Here is a 20,000-nt window from a genome sequence, read left to right as displayed (position 1 = left end):
TATTACTCAGTGACTGGCAAAACTCACACCACTAAAGGATCAGTTTTCCTCTTTGGTAAGTAGACAGTTTATAGAAAATGTGTCTCATGAGGAAATACCCACCCCCTCCATACTTTGTGCATTTACACACTTACAAGATTACCATTAGCGAAAAGTAGTGTACTTGATGTTCATTATATTAAATATTACGTATCTAAAAAGTATGATTACAGTATATGTGCCCGTACTTAGTTTGAATTATATTTTACTATACCGATATTCCTCCTTCTGCTAAGGGTCTATGGCCTTCTGTCATCGTCCATTCCCATCCTTCCTATACCAACAGAAACTCGGGCCATTCGTGAAGTCTTTACGAGAAAAACAGAAAAAAATTACTTTACGAATGGCCTTGTTTCTCGTGGTTGGGCGACGACAGGGGGAACTGACAATTGGGGTAGTTTGGTTATGGGGGGGAAGAGTTAAGGTTAGGGTTAGGGTTAGGTTTAGGGTTAAGGTTAGGGATAATGTTGGAGGAAGGGAGACATGGCATGAAGCTGACACAACGACAGCGATCCCCTCCCGGAATGCACGCACGCTGCTCGGGTGGTCTCTCTCTCTCACTCGCTCTCTCACCCACTCTCGACGAGCGCGTTGCCCAACTACGAAAAATGAGGCTATATCGTAGCGGCTGGTACCACGAAGCATGTAGTTGATTTTCCCCGAGAATGGGCTCCCTATACAGTACCCACACACACCCACACACACCCACACCCACACCCACACACACACACACACACACACACACACACACACACACACACACACACACACACACACACACACACACACACACACACAGACACACACACACACAGACACACACACACACACACACACACAGATGACAGAGTAGCTCCAGGTCCTCCTCTCTTCTCCCAGTGCGGTGCGGTGCGGTGAGATGAGTATGCATGCTGCATGTCCATGCGGTGATGGAGCGGCTCTCCCTGACACACACAATCTGCAGTAAGTGGCAACTGTTTGGATAAGATAGCCCCTGAGCTTTGTGTGTGTGCGTGTGTGTGTGTGTGTGTGTGTGTGTGTGCGTGTGTGTGTTTGCGTCTGCATGTGTGCGTGCATCTCTCTCTCTCTCTCTCTCTCTCTCTCTGTGTGCGTACGTATGTGTGTGCGCGTCTGCATGTGTGTGTGTGCATCTCTATGTCTCTCTCTCTCTCTCTCTGGATGTGCGTGCGTGCGTGCGTGCGTGCGTGCGTCTATGTGGAGTGTGTCCAGGGATGGACTGGTCATTTGGCATACAGGGTAGTTTCCTGGTGGGCCGACAGTCCTCAGGGGCCAATGCTGTTGATTTTTTTTATTGTTGTTTTTTTTTGGTGCCGTTGTTGTTTTCTCTCCACTGGCCCGCCATTTAGATGGGGCAGGCCATTGGTCCATCTTAAATATAGATAATGGACTGACAGGCAATCATATCGTTGAAAAACAGTGGGCTGTGTTATGGGCTACGCCAAAAATGCCCGGGCCGTTTTTCGATCCCAGTCCAGTCCTGAGTTTGTCTGAGGAGGGAATGTTAGCACTTTCCCACGCCAGAGCAAATCTCCATTCCCGCTTCTCGCCGCTCCACTCTTGACTTCCCTGGCCCGGGCTAGTCCTGCTCTATGTGTAAATATTTCATTTTGGAATGAAGGCAAACGGATCGCTTTGACGCCGCGTGTTCCTTCCTTGTTTCTGGGGCGACGGTGATCTCACCTGACCGCACAAGGTGAGGTGAGGCAGGTTGATAAACAGCACGAGCTGCTGAAGCGCTGAATTGATGCTATTTTCAGTGCAATTTTAAAGGTAGAGTGTCATTTTTCTCAGTAGTTTGTTTACAGAATTAATGCTACCCATTCACAAGTATTTTTAACGAATATTTATCACCACCACCAGTTTTTAAATATCCATTGCGGCTTGGGAAATAACACTTTTGATATATGAAAAGGTGGATCTTCTCAGTGTCTTCCATAATGAAATTAGATCTGTTGCTGCAAAACGTAGGCCTACAGTAATTTGGTCAGACCAGCAAACATAATAGTTTATTACTTCAATATTCAGGAAAAGGTGAGGTTTGTGAACGGGCAGCAGAGAAAGAAATAGGAAATAAACAAATAAAATTACACACTCTAACTTAGAGGAAAAAAGTAAAGGCCACTCTTGTTTCTGCTGTAAAAAATATATATATTTTACCTGCGTTGACAGCTGAATAGGGGCTGAGAAACTTTGCTGGTGAAACAGTTCGAAGGTTGGGAAAAAAACGATTTATTGTTTGAAAAAAAAAGCTTGGTGTTGGTTTAATGGTTTCCGTGGTGATGGAGATGTCACCTGACTGTGTGAGGTGACACAGGTTCTGGAGCATCATGTCAGTCGCCTGTCAGGCTTGGCATCGCAGCAGCCTCATTTCCATGCAGGAACAGACAGTCCACATTTGAATGTGTTCTATTTATAACAAATCTGACTCTCTCTCTCTCTCTCTCTCTCTCTCTCTGGATATGTGTGTGTGTGTGTGTGTGTGTGTGTGTGTGTGTGTGTGTGTGTGTGTGTGTGTGTGTGTGTGTGTGTGTGTGTGTGTGTTTCTACGAATTGCTGTTCTGCCTTCCATGTATTCAGGTGGGTATAATATGTATGTGCTCATCAAGGTACAGTGTGTGTACAAGTGTGTGTGCACACGTGTGTGCTTGTGTGATTGCATGTGTGTGAGTCTATGAGCACATCTCCTCTTTAATATGCAGTCTGTGTAGCTGTGTTGGATGAAGACGTGTGAGAGTATTTTCATTTTGCTATCATTCAAAAATGAATGACTTTACAAACGAGAAATAGTAGGATATCGATTCATTTATCAAACATGAGGAACGCACCCAGGTAAATCCTAGACCGGCTCTGCACCAGTGGGGATTAAATAAGGGCAACACTCGATGCATCCCCTTGCCTTGCTGCCGTGACAACCATAATGAATGACGTCTGTACTGTCAGGCTGCTGCCACCCTCTCTTGCGCATTAATCATCCACTTTTGTCCGTGGTAGGTCTCCCGGAGTTTGGACGACACATGGCATCCGGTTAGGTTACATTACATTACATTATTACATTACATTACACTTAGACGCTTTTTAAACCAAAGCGACTTACAGTTATTTACAGGGAACTGGTTACAGTGGTTAAAAAAGCGACTTACCTGACCTCTTTGGACAAACAGCAACTGTGACCCTAGTCAGCTCTTCTGCTAGCATTGATGTTGTGTCTGGGTCTCATTGTTGCTGTATACAAAAATAGTCATCATTCAAAAGGTAAAACCATGAGTGGTCTATAGCTCTGGTTTATCCCATTGATGCCTAAGATACCTGCAAAAAACGCCTGCTGAATGCCTAAGCCCTTGTTGGGAAAGTTGCCCTCAGCCCATAAAAATCTAAATATCTTAGCCTCTGATGCACACAAATAACATGAAATAAGTTGCATTTAAACCCCAATAACCCCAAGACCCTCATCTTGCATTGACATACCCACATTTTTATTAAAAAGCTAAAGTCTCAAGAGCCTAAATGCACCTTATGTGTCTCTAGGCACCAAAGGTTAAACAACATACAAGTCATCAGGCTAAAATGGGTTAACTTTAGCTGTTGTAATTGTGCCTACCAAGGGCATAACAACTAACTTTCTCAAACGACATAGTTGACCCACCTCCCTTGGTTTGCTACTGGTCGCGGGCAGAGAAGGCTGTGCCAAAGTTTAAACAAAACATTTTCTAAGTCCAAATAGAACGGCTATGCTTAAACCACATTATTGCCTTGAACACGCCTCTACCCAGGACCGTTGGAGATACTCAAAGTTGATTGCTTCCTGTCTGAGTAAAGTCGAAGAGCCGAAGGTGTTGCGTCATTAGGAGGGTGGAGACTGGTATGCACAACACATGCTCTCGTTTTTTTTTTCCATGAGCACTAAAGGAAGCATTAGGCATATATGTACACACATTGTAGCATGTACGCCCATCCATTAAACTGTATTGCATGTTGGCATGTACGTAGATACTGTACACTAAAATGGAATTGTACAACCCAACCCAAAGCCCAAGTGGTGACCCGTTTTCCTTGCCTTTTGTAGAAAACACTGCTGTAATAGAGCTCCGAAGTCACCCGGAAACATGTAGCAGACTGCAGTATTTTTTGTTAGCATTTAAGGATTTTCCGGTTCCCAGCGATGACCGTGGGGAATGGGGACCAGTCTCAAATAAGGTGTGTCTGCAAACATGCGATTATCGAACCCCCGCAAACTGACGAAGGTATTACAAATAGGCTGTAGGTATGACATGATTGATAATTTTTGTGTCAAACACCGACATAAATACGATGTTGCTATCACATGCTTAACCCGGAAAACTGGCAGACTACAGGAGAGAGATTTCACGAGCCGTGACCATGGTAATCCACGGCAAACCGCCACAAACCTTCCTAGTGCGAGACTTTGGAAATACCTCTAACTAAGCACTAATACAGGTTGTTTTTCACTCCTGGTAACACTCTTTTGATAAAACGTAAATAGTGCCAAAATTGCAATTACTCCAGTCGCCTTGGTTTAGTAGTATACTTTCAAAACTTACCATCGAGGAGAAGTTTGCTCATGCGACTATAGCTCACGCGAGAATGTGGGATGTAGTTCCCAAAAATTCAGGAGTAGCCAAGGTATAGCAACATTACTTTATTGTCGTTATGTTTAGGTTGATAAATACACACGTGTTGTTGCGCTGCTCCATTTGTTACCAAGGAAAGGATGCGGCATAGGCAAATGACGGCTGTTAACGTTTGTCTTATATTTTTGTTAGCCCAATGTTAAAAAATATATTCCTGGAAACCGGATTTCCGTGAAAATGCTAATCTGCGCATACAACTCGTCGTCACGCACTTAGGAGCTGTATACAACGCACCAGAGCCATCATCAAACTTTATTTAGTTTAGTGTAATCAATGTGTTGTCATATTTTATCTTTTAATGACCATGACGTTCTTTTCCCCCCAGAAGTAATGTGTTGCAGTGATATTACTTCCTCAAAGCCAGGCGTATTGGATATTAAATCACTCTGGCAACATCACTGGAAACAATACGGTATGTAGTGCAATTAAATTCTTAGTCACTCCAGGATCATTCAATATGATGTATAATGACAGTTTTGTATATTATAGTGTTTACATGGTGACTATATAATGAGGACTAAAAGTGTCTTCATTAATGGAAGTGTAACCTGGCCAGAGCAAGATGCGTAAAGAGTCAATGGTAAGGGGTGATATAGTGAAGGGGGGAGAGGAGTGAGGAAGTGGGAGGTGTAGAAGGATGGATAGATAGAGAGAGGGAGGGAGGATTGAGGACAATATCAAGGAAAAATAGAGAGAGAGAGACTAAGAGAGCGAGCAAGAGACAGAGATGAGAATGGATGGCGTTATGCATACAGATTAAGTAAGTTTAATAGGCAGAGCGAGAGAAAGATATTTTCTGCACTGATTGCTTCTCTCCCTGGTGGGTTGGGCGATATTAACTTTACATGAACACTGTATGGACAAAACACATTCACACACATACCTAAACACACACATGCGTACACACACACACAGGCACGCACGCACGCAAGCACTCACACACACGTACGCACAGGGGGGTAAATTGTGACTGAGTCACCAGGGCCCCATAGTGTATATAGGGGGCCCACACACAGTCCGATTTATGAAAATATATGGCTGGGGGGGTCCATCGAAGCTGATTGTACATAGGGCCCAAAATGTGCTGCTACACCCGTGCCTATGCGCACGCACACACACAAATAAAGAAATAAAGAAATAAAGAAAGAAAGAAAGAAAGAAAGAAAGAAAGAAAGAAAGAAAGAAAGAAAGAAAGAAAGAAAGGTTTTCCTTTCCATATTGGCGGCGTATATCATGGGATTTCATCATCCTTGCATCAGTGCCCTAAAAGCTGTTTACAATTTTTGAGTCCATTTGATATCTGATGGAGAGAGGAGAGGAGAAGAGAGACACACCACCCCCGCTGTACTGGGCTCCTCATAGACAGATCTATCCGCAAGAAGGAACCGCAGTGATGGTTTGGAGCTACCATATATATTTACGAGAGCACACATGTTCGCCACAGAGTTTGGGCTGAACGGTGTATCACAAAAAAAGAAACAAAGCAACACACAGGCACACAGATCCAGAGACACACAAACACGCGCGTTACACACACATGTGCAATTGTATACGTAGTGTAAATGTACAAATACACATACAGGTACACTTGCCCACATGCAGACATGTGCAGACACAGACACACAATGTAGATCTATACACACTGCACACACTGCACAAACACACACAGAGCACAAAAACATATAATATACACACACATGCATGCACACACACACACACACACATACACACACCACCACCAATACATACAATGTACTGAAGGCTCAATTCCGGGTCCCCACTCTCCCTGGGCCCGGGAAAAACTGACCCCATCCCCATCCTGCGTCGGCTACCCTGCAGACACACACACCACACACACACACACACACACTTGCATGGACCCACACCCACACCCACCCACACACACCCACACACACACACACACACACACACACACACACACACACACACACTTGCAAGCACCCACACCCACAGCCAGAAGGCAGGCGAGGCGAGGCGAGGCAAGGCCGGCTGGTGGTAAGTCAGACGTGCTGTGGGATCATAAAGAGGCTGCGGAGCCGGAGGCGAGTACTCTCATTTCTGGCAGGTCAGCCCACTTAAGAGGGGGGTCACTGGAACATGCCTCTGATGGGGAGAGCCATGCCGCTCCACTCACTCACACACACATGTACACAGGCACGCACGCACGCACACACACACACACACACACACACACACACACACACACGTACAGCCACACTCACATAACACACAATTCTCTCTCTCTCTCTCTCTCTCTCTCTCTCTCTCTCTCTCTCTCTCTCTCTCTCTCTCTCTCTCTCTCACTCACATGCGCACACACACACACACACACACACACACGTGTCAGAGAGCCCCATCATTATGGAGCCAATAAATATTTAAAACTTGCCATTGTGTCGATGTGTTCGCCTGCCTCGCCTCGCCTTGCCAATCCCAGGACATGGCCTCAAAATGGCAGCCGAGAGGAAGAGGGAACAAGAGAGGGATGCCTTATCTCTCTCTGTTGTGTCGAGGGGTCTTACGAATCGGGCACACAGATACGGCAGGAGGCAGGAGATGGAGTTTTTGCCATTTATTTGCACACCACAGGTGTCAAGTGAGCCATAGACCATTAAACCAAAAGAAAATAAACCGAGAACAAAATGTTGAAAAATATGAAACACTATTTACAAAATTTACAAGAAAATGAACGGGCTACAATGAGCCAAAGTAAATGCACAAACAATGAATTAGCCTAAGGCTCTGTAGGGTAAAGTTTTGTCACCACTCACACAGCTGAGGGTTGGAAAGAGCATTCAAATGCACAGGTCTTGACTCTACCTGGCTCTCCCACAAACTGGACTAATCTCCATTAATAAAGAGCACCTGTCTCCTCCCTATAGGCAGCTACTATAAGTGCCTGAACAAAAAGCAGGGAGTTTTAATTAGGCATATAATAATAATTCATTTCAACATTTTAAAATAGCGCGGTATTGGTGTACATATTCTTAGGCCTTTTACAAAATAATAACAAAGAATTTCATGCACATGTCAACACACAACTGTCAACAATCACAATGCTTTCAATCTTTTACTGTTAAAGCGAGGGAGTGAGGATGCGCACACGAGAACGTGCCCCATAATAAAAGCATCCTCAAACCAACGCGCAACCCTTTGCCACAACACAGAAGTAGCCTACTGCGGCGCCGGTAAGACATGGAAACTTCAGATGCTTAAGCAAACATTTGTTGGTCCTCTTAAGCACTTAAAATCTACTCGTTTGAGCTCACTAAGGACTGATATTAATCCTGTCCATAATCATTAAAGACACCAAACATGCTGAAATGTTGTGCCAGCGTTGTTTGTGCCGGGGAATACTGAGTGCAAATGTAACATGTGTAAACGGTTGTTGAGCTAGACATGTGTCGACCCATGCCAACTAACTAGACCATAATACACAGTATGAAAGTTGAAGCACACACCAGAGTTTGTAGAGTCTGTGATCAATGATAGCAGGGGACAGATTAAGTGGGGAGGCTAGCGATGCATAGGCCTACTTTCAATGGCAGCTGCCATAGCAGAGGCCGTGATAATGACGCGCTCACGGGTCGCATCATCACACTCTCTCACTCACACACACACACACACACACACCTTTCAGTGAACATAGTAGCGGTGTGCGGGGAAATGGAATGATTTAAACCTGTGGGCTGTTTCATGTTTCATGTTCCTGTATCCAACCACAGGCAGAAGTCTGTACAGTAGATACAAATACTGTATAATAGCTGAAAGTGTTTGGAAAACACCATTCCTAGTGCACTTTCATTATGCGCTTAATTCATGCACTTCATGCAGTTCTGTGATGGCACTGTATGTCTGCATGTTCAGCACAGTTTGATTTGTTGGTGCTTGGCGTTGTGTGTGATGGAGCAGCCCTTATGAATGCCTGTCCAAGACCAATTTCCTTCGGGGACTGCTAAAAGAACCTTCCATCTTGAATCTCTTGTTCAGAGGCAGCGGTATCCTAGCCTGGGCGAAAAGCCGACTGTTGACTCCGTCAATCAGTCTGACAAAAGCCATGAGGAATCCGTCTCTGTGGAGGGTGGGAGATGGTCTGATTTTTCTCTGCCATTAAAATTATTCTGAGTTCCTGACTCAAATTAAGACCCATATTGTGCTTTATTAGCATGCCTGTTATGATATAGCATCGCAAAAGCATACAAATACCAAAGCAAAAGTGTGCATATAGTTACCTTAACCAATCAGTAACGGACCTTGCGGGTGAGTCCTGCGTCACCACTCTAAACTGTTTGCTGATTGGCTAAACACTGAGAGAACCGAGCTCGAGGCTTTTGCCAGACGATATGCGGAGCCAAAATCTTTGGGTGGAGTACATAGGATGGCGTCGCCAGGCTAGCGGTTGTGCATGCACGCACATGCTTACAATACTCAAATGCTTACATCTTAAACACTCAATCCCAGTAGGTATTGTTGTTCAAATGTGCCTGCAGTCTGTTGTAAATGAGTGGAAGACATCACTGATGCCCTTGTATGAGCATGTGACGCCCAAAATGTCATGTTGATGGTCATATTAAAATACATTAATGTGTAGGGGGGCCAACTGTAATGTACACTTGAAATGATCTCGCGGGCCAAATAAAATGACTCTGCGGGCCAAATTTGGCCCCCGGGCCTGAGTTTGACATCCCTGGTCTATGTGCACTACAGGTCAGAGCACGTCAAAGTTGTGGACAAAGCCTCCGCTTATCCTGCCACTGTTGGTGATCCAGGATGCATAGATTGTTGTTATTGTGTTCAGTATTTTCTTGTGTTCAGACATACACACACACACACGTACGCGCATATGCACACAGACATACGCAGACATAGTACGCACACATAGTACGCATGTGCGGACACACACACACACACACACACACACACGCACGCACACACACAGACACACACACTGCCGCCATACACCTTAACGACAGTAGTGGGATGCACTAACACACATGTTATGTACCCATGATGCATTTCGAATTGCTTTATGGTTGAGAATCAAGCAGACTAGCACATTTATGTGCACCCTAGTTTGCTCTCACACCGACAACAAGAAGTCATTTTCTAAGATGTATTGGTAAAGAATAGACTATTTGGTGTGCTTAATGTGTGATACATCGCCATAATGTGTGTTTATCCCGAGAGGTTGTCTTCAGGAGACAGGCTGCCAGGGCCTCCATAATGAGTTTTATAGATGCATAACAGAGTTTAGCTGGTCTTCAGAGCATGAAAGATGTACAATTGTGTCGAAGTAACCCCACGTTGTCTTTCTCGAGCCATCCCAACATGGTGGATGCGCGTAATTGTCTCTCAATCCAACTAGAGAGACGACTCTGATGAATATGGTTAAACCATCGAAACGTTAGTCATGTTTGGCACTTGAATAAGAACAAAAAGAATTGCATCTGTGCTGCTCCGGTGTTGTCTCTCCAGTGAAGATTTCCTGCCTCTCTCCCGTCGATGCACCACATGATTAAACAGAAGCACGAGAGGCCCTGCCATGGCCAACTGGTAGGGCACTTGCCTACCATGCGGCTGACCCAGGCTCGATTCCCAGCCTGCGGCAGAAAACACTTCGGGTGTAAAGGTGGATGGGTGTCACGGTTCAAATGGCATTAGGGTGATTCTACTCCGAACCATCGCTTTAAGGAACAGTTTGTGTTCAGTATAGAAGATATGTATGTGTGTTTATATTGCCTTCAGAGTGGCGGTAGTTATATACTCACTGTATATCTGTTTTATGGTATGCCCAGTATGGCTTTGGCCTGGTGGTGGAATGACCTTGAGGGCTGGTGTGAAAACCTTACATGAATCCGCCCTGAACTGAACACTCTCAATCCCTCTTTCTTTCTTTTCACTTAGACACACTCACACACGCATGCGCACGCACACGCGCACGCACACACACACACACACATGCACACACACACACACGCACACACACACGCACGCATGCACACACACATGCATGCACACACACACACACACACACACACACACACACACACACACACACACATGCATGCACACACACACACACACACACACACAAAGAAAGGCCTTGATAGCTCCCATATGCGGGAGAATGTTTTTGAGAACACTCAAGTGCCCTCCATTGCAAGCATTTGAAAACTGAAGGTCTTGTTTCATCTCTCTCTCTCTCTCTCTCTCTGCCTACAGAGGACAGATGTCACCAGTGTGTCTCTTCCATGGCGGGTTGAGGTTTTCCCTGACATGTAGCGAGTCATCTAACATTCCGTTTGTGCATGTGCATAGTACCGCACACGACATATAAGGTACAGTTTCAAGCATGAATGTGATGGCACGCCATCATGATCATAAAGAAGGTCAAAGAACTTCAGTTCTCCAAAGTTAACTCCACCACCTCTTTGCAGCACATTACCTCACATTACATGCATTACACATAGCTGGCACTTTTATCCAAAGCGACTTTACAGTTAACAAAATTCAAGAGACACCGCAAACTGCTTACTTTTCTTTACTTTATTTCTCGGAGCGAACAACGCGTTTCGCCCAATGCGTCATCAGGTTCGCTCTATGCGTGTTCGCTCTAGTGGCATAGAGCGATCCTGATGACGCATTGGGCGAAACGCGTTGTTCGCTCCGAGAAATAAAGTAAAGAAAAGTAAGCAGTGTGCGGTGTCTCTTGAATTTTGTTAATTGATTCACCTTCTCCTGCCTCACACCTGCACCTGCATTGCTGAGGGCTTGTGCACAAGGACTCTCTTGTACTTGGATCGTCGACTTTACAGTTATTTCGGCACAGGGTATTAGTTACAGGCCCCTGGAGTAATCTGCACTTCAAAGGCAAAGTGCGGTATCTACATATTTTGGCAAAATTGAGTGTAGACTAAAATGTTTTTTATGACACCTTCTTCTTTATCTTTTGATAAATGCTGTGTTCCATTACTCGCCCTCTGTACTGTGTACCTTGTTTAAGTGCAGTGAAGTACCCTTTCCACCCTCCGTGATTAACGAGGCGAGTACATTCCGATTCCCGTTCTGTCTGATACACTTAACGGAAATGACGGTTGGTCGCGTGTCATCAGAGTTTACCAACCACCAATATGCAATTCATCACGGAAGGCACTGTTCGTTAAGCTGACACTTTTTAAAGTTACCCCTGTCTCTAATACACATGGCGATTGTCTTTGGAATAAAAAGTATGCTGTCATCACGGAGATTCAGCCTTTTGACAGATGTGACACTCAACTACGTAACAAACATGGCGGCCGTTGAGTGCGAAAAGTGTACAGTTACTCCACACTTCGAAAAATGGCTGTTTTGGGGGCGTTATCCGGGTAATTTACGGTACACTTTACCGCCACGATTAGAAATGGAACACCCTGCGTACCCAAACACAGTGCGGAAAGGGCGGAAAGTACGAGTATTGGAACACACCAAAAGTCTTATGGAACAAATGTGTCCCATTTTGTCGAATAGGCAACCTAATACCAAAACCTTGAAGGCATTTTACTCCACTTTGCTTTTGTAGGGCAGTAATGTGGAGTTAATTTGAACCTGCAACCCTCTGATCATTTATACAATATGTTATTCATTACAATCCTGGAAAGTATTGTGATATTTTTTCTACCATGAAGACTCGAGAGGCAAATGAACGTTATTAACATTTATTGAACAATAGACATGATACAGAAATGCATGAATCCGTTTGTCAAACAATTACACTTGATACAAAATGCATGAATCTGTTTGGCGAAGGTTCCCGTCTTCGCGTTGAACTCCGAGGTAGGACAGCATATCCTCCAGCGGAGATGGAGGCGGGCGTAGCCTGCCCCCTAACAGACGGGAACCACTGGTGACGGTGGACGGAGGGGTGGAGGTGGCTTCAAAGTCGGCTTAACTGGAAAGCAGAGAACAGAATGAGTGACTGATTTTTAAACAAACGTGAATGCGATCCATTGGCTGAGAGGGAACGATGCATGAGTGATGCGTAACGGGGGATTCCCCAATCTCGCGTTGTGATTGGTTGACGATCCTGGGCAATGCTGACGCATGTATGATCTGTCAAAAGGGAGATTTGTTGGTTAGCCTAGTAAGTTTGACAGCCGAGAAATTCGAGTCTCCCTGGTAGAATTTACGCAAGCTCCCATTTACTCAGGTCAATATATGCAGATATCATCAAGAGATCCCTCTAACAAATGACGTATTGGAAGAACTAGGGAAACATTTCTTTCAACAACTTTCAATCACACATACTATGCACTTCACAAGAATAGTCATTTGCAGCAAAGTTGCAGTGGTATGACAGCCTATTTTCTCTTTTTCAGCAGTCAACTTTTCCTTTTCCAACTTTTTTAAAGAAGTTTTATTTCCATCCCAAAAACATTTAGTAGTTTCAGGCTTGGGGAGAGGCATCTCTCTCTCTCTCTCTCTCTCTCTCTCTCTCTCTCTCTCTCTCTCTCTCTCTCTCTCTCTCTCTCTCTCTCTCTCTCTCTCTCTCTCTCTCTCTCTCTCTCTCTCTCTCTCTCTCTCTCTCTCTCGCACATATGTGTGTGTGTGTGTACCGGTGTGTGTGTGTTGTGTTGTGTTGTGTTGTGTTTGTGTGTGTGTGTGTGTGTGTGTGTGTGTGGACATACAGTTTGTAAATCTGTGCTTCCCTCTACACCCCCCCCCCCCCCCCGGCGCTCCATCAGCCACATGCAGAGCCACCAGACTGCCTTACATAATTCAACAAATCATTCACACGGGGGACAGGAAACAACCAGGTGCTCCATCTCTTCCCTTCTTCTCCTCCATCCCCCCTTCTCTCTTATTCCCTCGCTTTCCTTCCTTTCTACTGTATATCTCCCCTGCTACTTCTTTGACTCTGACTTAATGTTTATGCCTGTGTCTTGCCCTGATTTATTTTGTTTTCTATCATTTCTTTCTCAGCCTGATCCTTGACACCAGCTGAAGCAGTTTGGAGAAAGGAGTCACTCACTCCACCTCCTCTTTCCTATTGCCTCATCTCTCTCTCTCTCTCTCTCTCTCTCTCTCTCTCTCTCTCTCTCTCTCTCTCTCTCTCTCTCTCTCTCCGCAGGCCTATTGCTCCATCTCTACAGCCTCAGCCTAGACACATTCAACACTGATTTAGGAGAGCGTTTAGAGGATAAGTCTTTCTTAGCCACTTTTAGCCCCTTTTTCTGAGTGGTGAGCAATGCAATGCAATGTTTCCCATTGAAGCTCTTTGAATGTCTAAGGCGACGAAATAAAAGAATCCTAAATGTTAAATCATGGAAATGAAATGTTGATGTTTGCTGCAGTCTCTGTAGTTATTTGTGCCCATTAGGATTTTGTCTCAATCTGTTTCTCTGTTTCAGTGTTGTCAGCAGTAGCAGTGTGACCCACACAGGGTGCCCAGAAATACGTCCCAATTCCATTTTGTGTACTGAAAACGGGGCCTTTGAGATGCTTTAGCCCTGGGCCCTGTCAAAGCCGTCAGTGGCCCTGGAGGGGCGCATAAGGGGGGGGGCGAAGGTTGGGGGATGGAGGTGAGGGGGGCCATCGGCATCGCCTCTGTCTGGCCTAGGGGAGACAGATCAGTAGGTCGGCCTATGAAATATTAAGCCGGGCCATTTCATATTGCCTCGATGGCTTTCATTTTTAAATCTCTGTGTTTGGTAGAGACAGAACGAGAGAGAGAGAGAGGTGAAAGGGGGAGGAATAGGATGCGGAAAGTGAGGGAGAGAGAGAGGGGGGGGGGCACAAGAAAAATAGGGTCGGATTGTTAATGTTTGATGAGTCTTCAGAATGAAATGGTGTGCGGAAAGCTGTTTGTGTGCGTGCATGTGTGTGTGTGCGTGTGCGTGTGGGTCAGTGTGTGTATGTGTGTGTGTGTGTGTGTGTGTGTGCGGCGATGTGACATAAGGCTGAATGATTTAGTGACAGTCCCATAGTCTAATCTCATTGTAGTGGCCTGTGTAGGGCAGCTGTGAGGAAGTGCACTGATTTAATCTTATAGCTGCAGATACACAATGACTCTCTCTTTCTCTCTCTCCTGTCTCTCCCCCCCTCCCTCTCTCTTTCTCTCCTCTCCTCTCTTCTCCCCTGTTTCGAACTCTCTTTCCCCTCTCTTTTTCTGCTTTTAATTTTTTTTTTGGGGGTATTTCTCTTTTATTCTCGACAGGACAGTGAAGGACAGACAGGAAATGAACGGGGAGAGAGAGACATGCAGGGATCGGCAAATGACCCAGGCCAGAATCGAACCTGGGTCACCGGTGTAGTAACCCAGTGCCCTACCGTTAGGCCACGACAGGGCCTCTTTTTTGAACTTTTTACACTTTCTCTGCCATATTCTCTCCCTCACTCTTTCTTTGTCTCATTGTCTCTCTAACTATTTATCTCGCGCTCTCCTTCCTTCTCTTTCTCATACTTTTCCTCTCTCTCTCTCTCTCTCTCTCTCTCTCTCTCTCTCTCTCTCTCTCTCTCTCTCTCTCCTTCCCTCACTCAGTCACATCAACTCGCAGTTTCGTACACCCAAAGTCATGTTATGCTGCTCTACATGCTGTACAATCACCCACTCATCAAAATGCAGTGGGCAGCACACGCACACACACACACACACACACACACACACACACACACACACACACACACACACACACACACACACACAGTAACCTATTCAAAATCAGCATGTGCGACCACTGACCATGGAAGATTTTGTAATCATCAAACAATCTGTTTACATGCTTCTGTCTACTGTGTAGGCTATGGAGTATGATACTGTAAAGATAACAGCCAACTAGTGACATGGCTTCGCACGTTCAAAGCAGAAGCCACTTTTCTATTATCGTCACATACAGTGCTCTGCTTTCACAAAGTGTGTGTGTGTGTGTGTCTGTCTGTCTCTCTGTGTGTGTGTGTGTGTGTGTGTGAGTGTCGAGTGTCATGGCGGCGGCGTTTGAACTGTGTGCACCGCGGCTTGTCTCAACCACTCTGACAGAAGTAAAAAGTGATCTAGCGTCATTAGAACAGCTTATCTCACTGTTACTACAAAAACAAACTGATCTTAGTGCGCGGCTTACCTCGCTTGAAGTTCCACGATCAACCTGTCCAGCGGGCAGAGATGTAAAGGTGAATGCGTGCAGCCCTCGAGCCTCCACCTGGTCCACGGTGGTGCGTGGCAGTAAACGCCGTTTCCCTCCTCCAGGCCCTGCCCGTCTGGATGGTACAGGCATCGGATTAAAACTCCACAATTCCTTCACTCCTCTGGCACTTCTGCCCACACCCCCAGGACCCCGGTTGAATGAAATCCACAAGGATCCAACTATCCGGTCTTCTATCCAGCGGCGAGGACAATCATCGAATCCACGACGGCCAAGGGGTAGTAGGAAAGCTACCTCCAACTCCAACAGATCTCCTGGTGGACTTGTCGATCCGGGACATGCATCTGGAAAGCGGAGACGACGACCAGCGTCTCCATTACAACCTAGCAGAAAGGGTACATCCAAGCGCGACAGGTCTCCTGGCGGCGCAGCAGGTCCCGAGCTTGCCGCTGAGAAGCGCCCAAGAGTCTCATCGCCTTCGTTGGAGACTAGTACCACCGACTCCTTCAGCCAGCCGCCGGGCAGCGACTTGGCTAACCATCCTGCTGGTGAATTGTCATCAGCTGTTGGTACTGCTAGACTGCATGTCGGACAATCATCCTCAACGCTATCCGTGGCTGAACATGCATCGCTTGATGCCTCTCCATCATCTCCTCCGGTAGATGGATCCTGTCAGCGTTCACCAGCCAACTTTGACTTTGACCATCTGACTGATTGGCCTCCCTTGTCAGCAAATGCTAACGATGCTGACCTGTCAGCTAGCCAATCGCTACCAGCTGGAAATGTTCTTCCAGCTGACTCTCCGGCTGGGGCATCCACGCCAGCGAATGCTGTAGACATGTCCTCAAGTAAATCGCCACCAACACGGTCTTCGGTTTGCAAAGCATCTCTTGACTCTCTTTCCTCCTCTGGCCTGTCGGACGCTGGGGCTGTTTCTCCAGCAACAGATGGCAACCCAGCTGTAGGCCCAGTGTTACAGTCACTGCAACTTCCTTCTTCAACAGCGATCTATGGGGACGCTGAGTGTGACCCTGAAATTCTTATTGTCGGCGACTCCATTGTTAGACACTTAATTCTACCTAGAGCTGTCACTTATTGCGTTTCTGGAGGTAGGATTATTGACATATCAAAACTCATCCCCACCCTTCTCGACGTGCATCCAAATGTAAACATTGTTATTGCGCACGTGGGAACGAATGACGTAATGGCCCGAAACTCCCTCAAACTACAGCGTGAGTTAGAAACGCTATGCTTTACTGTAGAAAGTCTTGGGAGGCGTTGCATTATGTCAGGCCCGATTCCTTTCAACTCCACACATTCCGAACGTTTCAGTAGGCTTCTCAGTCTTCATAATTGGCTGAAAAACTTTTGTAGCGCCGCTGGTTTTGATTTCATTGCCAACTTTGACATCTTCTGGACAAAGTCACATCTGTACAAACCTGATGGTGTACACCCAAACTCCCGAGGAATTCAACAATTAACCACCAATTTCATTCATTTCATTGCCAGCACACTTTGACATTCTCCACAGCATAACCCAACGCAGCTCACTGTTCAAACTATTAGGCCTAATATGGGTTCTGCTGCTGTTTGCTCACCCTCCCATTCAAATACCTCCTTTGGCCAGCAGATGGCTCCTCGGAAATGTCAAAGCCTGCCCATCTGCCCATCTCCCTTCCAGAGACTGTCCTTCCTAATTCTTCTCCTGATATCCCTCTCAATAATGGACTAAGCCCTGAAGTCATGAATGCTACATGTCCATTGGAGTCTACCCCTGACGTTGTTCGCTTGGACAATCCATGTGTTTTTAACCCTATCCAGACTGGGGGGGGGCTAAAAGTGCCCGCACCAACTTTGATGTCGTATAATTCCTTAACGACTTAAGCTATGACTACGAAACTTTGTGACTTTTCCTAACATTTAGTTGGCTACAGTTATGTACCGAAATATTAGGTTTATCATTTTTGCCGTTACCATGGCAACGGTTTTCTGACAGGTATGTCTGACCAAAAATCACTTTACCATATCTATGACGCCATATATTTTCATATTTTTTGTTATTTCCATTAGCTTCAGACAATTTTGTGAGCATGTAAGTGGTTTGAAGCACAAAATCATAAAAATTTAAGTGCATTACCTAAATTTGTTGGAAAATCCATTATGGCGAGATTTTGGGCATAATAAGATAATGATGCCATAATGACGTCAAAATACCAGATAATTACACAAAAATTATGTCATTCACAGATGTCCATATGTAGATCATCTTCCCAAAGTTTCGTAGTCATACGGTATTCCGTTCAAGATATATTAGGGGGGGGGGTCAAAAGAGCCCCCCCCCAGGCCCAGGAATGCCAAAAAAGCCCAGTCTGAATAGGGTTAAGGACAGAAAAGGCATTGGGTTAATCCACCTCAATATCAGAAGTATATTGCAACGAGATAAAATGGATCACCTAAATATTTTAATTGCTCAAACTAACACAGATATCTTGGTTTTATCAGAAACTTGGCTGAAGAGTGAAATTGATGACTCTGAAGTCAACCTTTCAGGCTACAATTTATTTAGAATTGACAGGGTCGGGAGGGGTGGGGGTGTGGCTATTTACGTGAAGTCACATTTTTCTGTCACATTTCTGTATTCCTTAAGTGAACCTAAATCCTTTGAATTTATTGCACTAAAGGTTTATTATGGCACCAATAACAACTCCTTCATAATAGTTGGGATTTATAGACCCCCGTCAGCTGATTCTAAATCCATAGATCAGCTTGCAGAATTGATATCTAGATTCACTGACTCAGAAGTTCTGGTTCTTGGGGATTTTAATATTGACTGGCTAACTGATGCCTCCAAACATCTTAGAGATGTTTTCTCAAGTCTATTTTTGGATCAACTTATTAATGATCCAACAAGACCAAACTCTAAGAACTTTAGCAAATCATCTCTTATTGATCTACTTTTTACAAATAAGATGAACAAAATTAGCAAACTGGTGTTTTTGATTTAGGGGTCAGTGACCACTGTCCCATTGCCTGTATTAGGCACAGCACTCTAACCAAAGTACTGCCTCACATTTTGGTTAAAAGAACTATGAAACATTTTAATGAGCAAGCTTTTTTAAATGATCTCTATGAAAGTGACATTCATCTAACAACTGAAATTCCTGATGCTGACTTGGCTCTACAGTTTTTCTCAAACTCATTTATTTGCATTGTTGACAAACATGCACCTTTTAAAAAGATAAGAGTAAAAAGTAGAACAAACCCATGGTTCACCCCTGAACTCTCCTCTCTTTTTCAGTCAAGAAATAAGGCTTGGTCATTAGCAAGGAGGAGCAAGGATGCCTCTGACTGGGCAAGTTTCAGGAAAATCAGGAACAGATGTACATTATCTGTAAGAAAGGCTAAATCTGACTATTACTTTAACCTTGTCTCTAGTTCGTACTCTGATCCTGCAAAATTCTGGAAGGCTGTAAATTACAAAAACAATAAATCTGTTACACCTATGCCTTCTTCCATTAAGTTTGATGATTGTCTACTACAAGACAAATCAGACATTTGCAGTGCTCTTAACAAACATTTTTCTTTAGCCAGTCAAAGTTTTGATAATAGCAATAATCATTCCTTTATGCCTAGGGCTGGACATGATATGTGTATCAGAGACAATGTCAGAGACGATGATCTGGAATTTAGGCTTCATCCTGTGTCTAAGCATACAGTGCTATCTGCTTTATTAGCAATTGATAGTCGCAAATCCACTGGAGAAGACCACCGAGATCCTCTTTTTCTTCGCACTGCGGCATATATAATAGCAGAGCCATTATTGCACATTTTCAATTTTTCTATTTCCACTGGAGTTGTCCCTACACTATGGAAATTTGCACACATTACCCCGTTGCACAAGGGGGGTGATAAGACTGACCCTAACAACTATCGACCAATATCGAAGCTACCGTGTCTCTCAAAAATACTAGAGAAGTTGGTAAATGATCAGCTCAAAGAATTTCTAAATACCAATAATATTCTGAGCCCTCTCCAATCAGGCTTTAGGCCTAAACATAGTACAGTCACTGCTGCTACTAAAGTAATTGATGATATTATCACTTCTCTTGACAAAAAAAAAACATTGTGCTGCCATCTTTGTGGACTTATCCAAAGC

The sequence above is a fragment of the Engraulis encrasicolus genome, chromosome 18, assembly GCF_034702125.1.
Source record: "Engraulis encrasicolus isolate BLACKSEA-1 chromosome 18, IST_EnEncr_1.0, whole genome shotgun sequence".
NCBI lineage: Eukaryota > Metazoa > Chordata > Actinopteri > Clupeiformes > Engraulidae > Engraulis > Engraulis encrasicolus.
This window is presented reverse-complemented; position numbering follows the sequence as displayed.